Consider the following 7,463-nt stretch of genomic DNA (forward strand, 5'->3'; position numbering starts at 1 on the left):
TTGTTCTTTATTTGGAGCTCGATAATGGGGTTTGCTATATTTGAAAACCCTTCAACAAATCTACGATAATGGGGTTTGCTATCTTTGAAAACCCTTCAACAAATCTACGATAATACCATGCCATGCCCATGAAAATTCGTATTTCATGAACATTGGTTGGTGTTGGCCATTCCATGATGGCCTCGATCTTTACCAGGTCTACTATGATACCATCCCCAAAGATAATGTGTCCAAGATAATGAATCTTGTTTTCGTAAAAGGAACACTTTGACAACTTCCCATATAATTGGTTTTCTCTAAGACATTGTGGAACTATCCTTAAGTGTTTGTCATGCTCTTCTGGGGTCTTTGAATAGATCAAAATTTCATCAATAAAGACTTATACAAACTTGTCTAAATCCCGAAATATTCCATTCATCAAACTCATGAAAACACCCGGGGCATTTTTCAGTCTAGAGGGTAAAACTACAAATTCATAATGCCCAAATCTTGTTTTAAAGGCTGTCTTCAAAATATCTTCTTCTTTGATTCTCAACTGATGATATCCTAACCTTAGATCTATCTTTGAAAACACAGTCGCCCCCCTCATTTGATCAAATAAGTCATCTATCCTTGGCAAAGGGTATTGATTTTTTATCGTCACTTTATTCAACTGGCGATAATCAATGCACAGTCGCCAAGACCCATCCTTTTTCTTAATGAAAATCACAGGGGTCCCCACAGAGATATGCTAGGTCGTATGAACCCCAAGTCCAACAATTCCTTTAATTGGATCTACAATTCCTTTAGCTCTAGAGCCAACATACGATAGGGTGCCTTTGCAATAGGCTCAATGCCTGGTTTAAGGTCGATGATGAAAACAATTTCCCTTTTTGGGGGTAGCCCGGGTAGCTCTTCAGGAAATACATCCTTAAATTCAACAAGAAATGGATGTTTATCAAGGTTTTCAGAGTCACCCTTATCATCTATAACTACAACCGAGAACATTTGGAATCCCTTTCACCTAAATTTCATTAGTTGCATGGAGGAGATGAACCTCAGGGACACCCCTCAGTTCTTTCCCCTTAATGATTTTCTTTGGCCGTCATCGTCACTGAAATGTAGAATCTTGTCTTTGCAGTCTAGGAGTGCCTCATGTCGTTCCAACAAATCCATTCCTATAACTACATCATAGACTCCTAAAATTGTAGAGTACAAGGATATCTTGGTCTTACATACACCCAGGTCCACCTCACAATCCTTTACCATCCTTCCTACATTTCTTTTCATACCACATGCCATTTCTACATGTCTAAATTCATATTGTGCAATCACTTTATGTTTAATCTTTGATAATTCATTTAGAGAAATAAAGGAATCAGTGGCTCCTGGATCTATTAAAATGACAAAACTCAGACCATCAATATTACCTAAGGTTTCCAACACAGTGGACTAGTGTTCGACCTGGTGATTATTCATCGCTGCATGGATGCGATGAGCCTTCCCCAGATCCCCTACTGTAGTTGCATTCTTAGTTGAGTTGGTATTACCTATCTTTTGAGGGAAATCCCTCTTGTAGTGAGGACCTCCACGATTCCAACACCCCCTCTTAGGGGCTTGGTTCCTACTACCAATTGAACTGGGAGTTGGTCTGGAACTCTGCTGGAAAGAGAATCGGTGTTGAAGTGGTGTGACTTGGTGTTGTCGCATAGGCCATTGCAGTTGTGGTTGACGAGTTTGTTGAGGTACCCTATGCAGATGTTGAGCTGGATGCCTATATGGTGTTCTTTGATTTCTTGCTGATCACCTTTGATGATTGAGCACAGGACCCCCTTGCAAATTTCTACATTCCATATTGTTTCCACTTGGTACTCCTGATCCTGTGGGCCTTGTTGACTTACTAGGTCAACTGCTCATGATCTCCTCCTCTGCATTGATTGCCCGCTAAACTGCCTCGTGCAAGGTGCGAGGCATTAAGATTCTAACCTTGGTCTGAATGTTAACATTTATTCCATACACAAATTTGTTCACCTTGAGCTTTTCTATGTTTAAGTGAGGGGCATAACAGAGTAATTCCATGAAATGTGCCTCATACTATGGTAGTGAGTGACTCCCTTGCTTTAATGCATTGAATTCATTTAGTTTCCTCTCAAGGAACTCCTCTGATAGGTAACATTCTCTAAATTTTTCTTCAAATAGCTCCCATGTTACTTCTGATATATCCATCCCCAATTGGGTTAATAATGTCTTCCACCAAAGTAGTGTGTTTCCATTTAGTTGGAATATGCCCATCTTGGCCTTCATATTTGAGGTGTAATCTCTCAGGGTAAAGCACATAGCCATGTTTTCTAACCATGCTTCTGCAGATTGACCATCAACAGACCCCCAAAACTCTGGAAATTTTACTTTTTCCAAATCTCGATGTACATCATTTCTTGTAGTGTTTTGGGGTACTTCATTTTATATGACATGTCCTCCATGCTCCCATTCCAAACAATTGATTAATTCTTCAGACATGTGTTGGAATGATCTCATTAAGTTCAAGACTTCTCTAGCTGGTATTTGTTATGGTGTTGTGATGTTTTCCCCATCATTGGGTGGGGAGGTAGGAGTCGGTTGTTGTGGTGGTGCCATGCTGTGCGCTTTAGTTGCCCCACTCTTTCTTGTACCTCTTCTAGCCATGGTTTACCAATGAATCGTGCCACAATTTAACACGATTTTCCTTATAAGATAAATCTAATCAATTAAAATTTATCCAACCTCGGGGGTTCTATAATATAAAGTTATTATTATATACTTCCAAAGGAACAATTTATGCATTTAGAAGTTCTTGATTATATAAGTCACCTATCCATTTCAAACATTCCTATAAGGTTTAATCAAAAGAATACAATCAATCTACTCAGCATAGTAGGCTTAGACTACATTATGTCATATAAATGGTAGAAGTGGTTGGTAGCATTATCATAACATAAACTGGGGAAACTATAGTTATAAAAATGACTCATAAACCCTTTGCAATTTTAACTAAATAAACCTGTCAAATCATTTTAAATGATCCTCAAACCAAAAGTAATGCAAAGGAAATCACCCACGTGAAAACAAAACCATAACTATAAAAAAATTTAAACCATAAAAACCTCTGCAATTTTAGCTAAATAAACTTTCCAAATTAATTAAAATGTCCAATAGCCAAACCTAACGAATAAACATGTCAAATCAATTGAAATGTCCTCAAACCAAACATCGCACTATTTGCAACCTTGGAAAAACCTAACACATCAATATAATTATGTGAAAAGAAAAATAAACTGGTTAAGATTCTATAATTAGCTCAAACATGGGAGAAGACATAACACTTTTATATAATCATATCATTATTTGGAATAAGAAATGACATCATAAAAATTTACACTTTTATGTAATCATATCATTATTTGGAATAATAAATGACATTATTAAAATTTCCTAATTAGAGGAAACAATGGCAAAATTCTAAAACTCAATTCCTTAACTTGTTTTGAAGAACGTTTTAACATGATCTTTTCTAAATATTCGTCCACCCTTTCGTTTATGGGTATTTTTAGGTTAATTTATTCACATACTATTTTGTTTCCCTGCCTCTCTTCCTTGGACCACAACCATGGTTGATCCTCAAAAACTAGGTGATCCTAAGAATGTTTATACAAGAATTGTCTCCATTAAAAATTACAATTTAAAATTTATAATGATAAAAAAATGGCAGAATTCTTAATTGGTTAACTTATTTATAATGATAACAAAATGGCAGAATTCTTGATTCGTTACCTTGTCGGGCATGAGAACTTAGTTTTGCTTTTGTTGTTGTTGTTGTTTTTTTTTTAATCAACCAAAAATATCAATGTTTCTAGAATTATAATCTACGCATATACCCTTAAAATTTTCTATGCATACCCAGGTCAATCACTGAGAGGATATTATTTGCACTCCATGTTGACATCTAAACTACTGATTTTAGATGACACGCAAGGCTAACTCCAGGTCGGTGCACATTCTTCTCAGGTGCATTGTCTCTTTATTGGGCCTTCTTCAACGGTTAGCCTATTTTTACGGTCCTCATTTCCTTTTGAATGATTATAAATGCTTGCTCTACATTAAAGTCACTGTGACTTAATTTGGTCTTTTGTGGATCTATAAAGAGAAATGCAGTAATCCCAAATCCCAAATGAGAAAAAGCTTGAAATTTTCCATGTGGTCAGACATTACACGTTTAGATTTAAAGAGAAAATTGACATTATTTTCGCTGACTCAAAACTGCAGATGCATCTGTACATCTCAATCTCCTCTATAACACACATATACATATAAATTTGGCATGTTTAATCAATTTATTATTAAGGAGATCTTCATGAATCTGTGAGCTCTACTATTAAATGAAAGTGATTTAGTTGTGTCAGCTATGCTGTTCAAAATTAACGAGATGACTTCTGGATGAGCATTGACATGAGCATAACTTGTTCACAAGGTTCGTGATCGGTGAAAACAAAGAATAACACGTATGAGGGCCACATGCTATTTTGTGCTACTAATCGAACAACAGAAATGGTGAGAGCGTGTAGAATCAACCATGGATCTCCCTGAGAACAACATTTACTTTACAAATCTGATGTCGACAAAAAACATTTACTTTACAAATCTGTTAATTTATGGTGTTACTTATTTTTTCCATTTCCATTTTTTTCCCTGATTTATCTCTGATTTAGGTGGGTTTTAGTCCCCACCCAATTCAAATTTTGTAAAAAGAATTGAAATAAAAACTACTTTGGCGAATTAAACTTCCCCAAAACTGCAAATAAAAATATCAATCTGATAATAAAATCTGAGCGTACATCTTCTTCCATCCCATAAACAACAAACTTATCCCGGTGTATGCTCAAGCCTAGTCATACAAATTAAAATTACCATTCATTCTTTCGCATTTGTCCACAAATTGTTGTCTGTCCCTGATTTGAAATTACGCTTCGATTCATATCTGTGTTATTCATTTGCCTTGCAATTTTTCTACATTTGTCTGCGGATTACAGCCTATCCAGGATCTGAATTTACGCTTTGGTTCCAATTGTCAGCCAGGAGAAACACGCATATTCATCACAACAATTTGGTTGGCATGCGTATTATTCCATTGCTTATGCTGTCTTGCAGGCTAGGGAAACTAAACGAGGCCACACTTATCTGGATCAATATGGCGGGTAATGGCATTAGTGCCAATCTTGATGCTTACACAAATCTGGTACCGTGTATGAATTTAGGATGCAGACAATTGAGGATTCAGTAGAGTCGAAGATTCAATGTTTTGGAAATTAAATAAATTGGTTTTTTTTTTTTTTTACTGGATCAATTATAATAGTTTCTTACCATTCTACTACGGAAATTCACCCAACTAACTCTGCATTTTTTTTATTTTTTATTTTTAGGAAATATCGATTAGAATGCTAATACTATGGTTCAAATTGACAATTGAAAAGGACTGGATTCTTAATAGTTGAATCTAGGGGCATGATTATACTTTCAGGTATCAAAAGGCGATACAGTTATTAAATCTGGCAGATGTGAAGAGAATGAGGAAGAGCACACCAGACAAGGGAAAAAAAACACACTCTTCTAGTGAGGAACAACCTGAAACTGATCGAAGGGTCAACTAGGTAGCACCAGACACACTTCTTTCGTATTGGGTTTCCTTCTAAACTCGGTTTCTCAGTAATATTCCCATGGAGCAACAACCACAAATCTCTGAGAAAGATGAACAAGTAGAGGAGCAGCAACATGGACCCTACCCCATTGAGCAACTCTAGGCCTGTGGGATATCTGTTGTTGATATTAAAAATCTCAAAGATGCCATTGTATGGTAGAATCTGTTGCATATTTCCCCAAGAAGGAGCTTGACAAGCTATTAGAAGGATGGGTGGAGACAGGATCAATCACAGACATTTATGAGGAATTTCAAACAGGAAAAACCCAATTATGCCACACATCTCTTCCTTACTTTTCAATTGTCATTAGATCAGGGAGGTGGTGAAGGCAAAGTACTTTTTATTGATGCCGAGGGAACCTTCATACTGCAACGACTTTTACAGATTGCAGAAAGGTTTGGGCTCAATGGAGCAGATGTGTTGGATAACGTTTCCTATGCCAGAGTATATAATACGGATCATCAATCTAGGTTGTTGCTGGAAGCAGCTCCTATGATGGCAGAGACAAGGTTTTCTCTGATGGTCGTGGATAGTGCTACATCCCTTTATAGAATGGACTTTATGGGCAGAGGCAAATTATTAGTAAGGCAAATGCATCTTGCTAAGTTCCTTAGAAGTCTTCTGAACCCTAAAAGACCCTGAAAATAACACTATCATGGGTCCTGAACATATTGCAAATACCGCAGGAATGATACACATGGTGAATAAGGAGGCCGATGTTACCAGTGATACTGGAATGGTCAGTAGAAATAGCGATAATGACAATGGAAGCCTAAAATGAAAATCAGTGAGGGAAAACTCTCGTAACAATTTAGATAAGTGTGTAAGGTCAAAGAGTTGAACCAACAACTCTGATACCAACCGTAGGGACTAACCCTATATATATATATATATATATATATATCCAAATAAAAATACAACAAGAAGAGAATCCCAAATTTATTAGGCACTATCTAACACATCCCTAAATTTCATTTCATTGAACATATCATCTAATTTACATATATTTAACTAAAGCCATAAAGAAGTCATACAAAATAATATTGTAACGCGTAGGCATTGTTCACCAGAAGACGAGATTCAAACTTGATTTTCAGCTACCTGTCTTCCTTTGTTGTCAGTCACCTCCGAGTGTGAATGACGACGTGCTTGATCCAAATGCAGTGACCCACTGGTTGACCTCCCAACCTACTCCTTGGGTACTCTTCTTTCCTGCAGACCTCCGAGCTGCAATGGGGTTGTACAATGGAAGAATGTAATAGCTGGTAGAGAAGAGCACTCTTTGGCTCAAGAGTCCCCTCTCTAAAGTCCTCTACCTCACCAAACTCACTATAGTTCGTAGGCACTACTCTGACATAGTCTCATCCATTCAACAATAGAGTAAAAAGTCCTTTCTCCCATGGCTTGCCCCTTTTTTTATAGGATTCCTCGTAGGTGACACTTGGCATGTCATGCATAATTAATTATTTTTGATAATTCAATAGTTTGATTATTCACCCACCCATGTGTCACTTTCTCATCAAGGGTTTCTAAAATTATTTATTTAAATTTTAATTTAAAACTAATATTTTCCTCACCTCAACAAGATTCCTATTTCTTCTCCTAGCTGTCTTTTGATCCCCCTTTTTATTCCTTAATTTGTGTTTATTACTAAAGTCAATTTATAAGTCAAGATTTGATCTCCTATCTACTCCCTAATTTAACTCAAGTTATCTCTTAGATGGATATTTTTTTGTTGGTTGTTGCCACATGGAG

General features: G+C 36.6%; 1 pseudogene; it reads left to right on the forward strand.

Moving 5' to 3' along the window:
- Positions 1-5,726: 5,726 nt before the first annotated feature.
- Positions 5,727-6,350, forward strand: LOC149177496 (DNA repair protein RAD51 homolog pseudogene; annotated as a pseudogene).
- Positions 6,351-7,463: the final 1,113 nt, after the last annotated feature.

The sequence above is a fragment of the Pinus tabuliformis genome, chromosome 4_1 (genome assembly GCF_031772625.1).
Source record: "Pinus tabuliformis cultivar Carrire ecotype Pingquan chromosome 4_1, CPIR1, whole genome shotgun sequence".
NCBI classification, from domain to species: Eukaryota; Viridiplantae; Streptophyta; class Pinopsida; order Pinales; family Pinaceae; genus Pinus; species Pinus tabuliformis.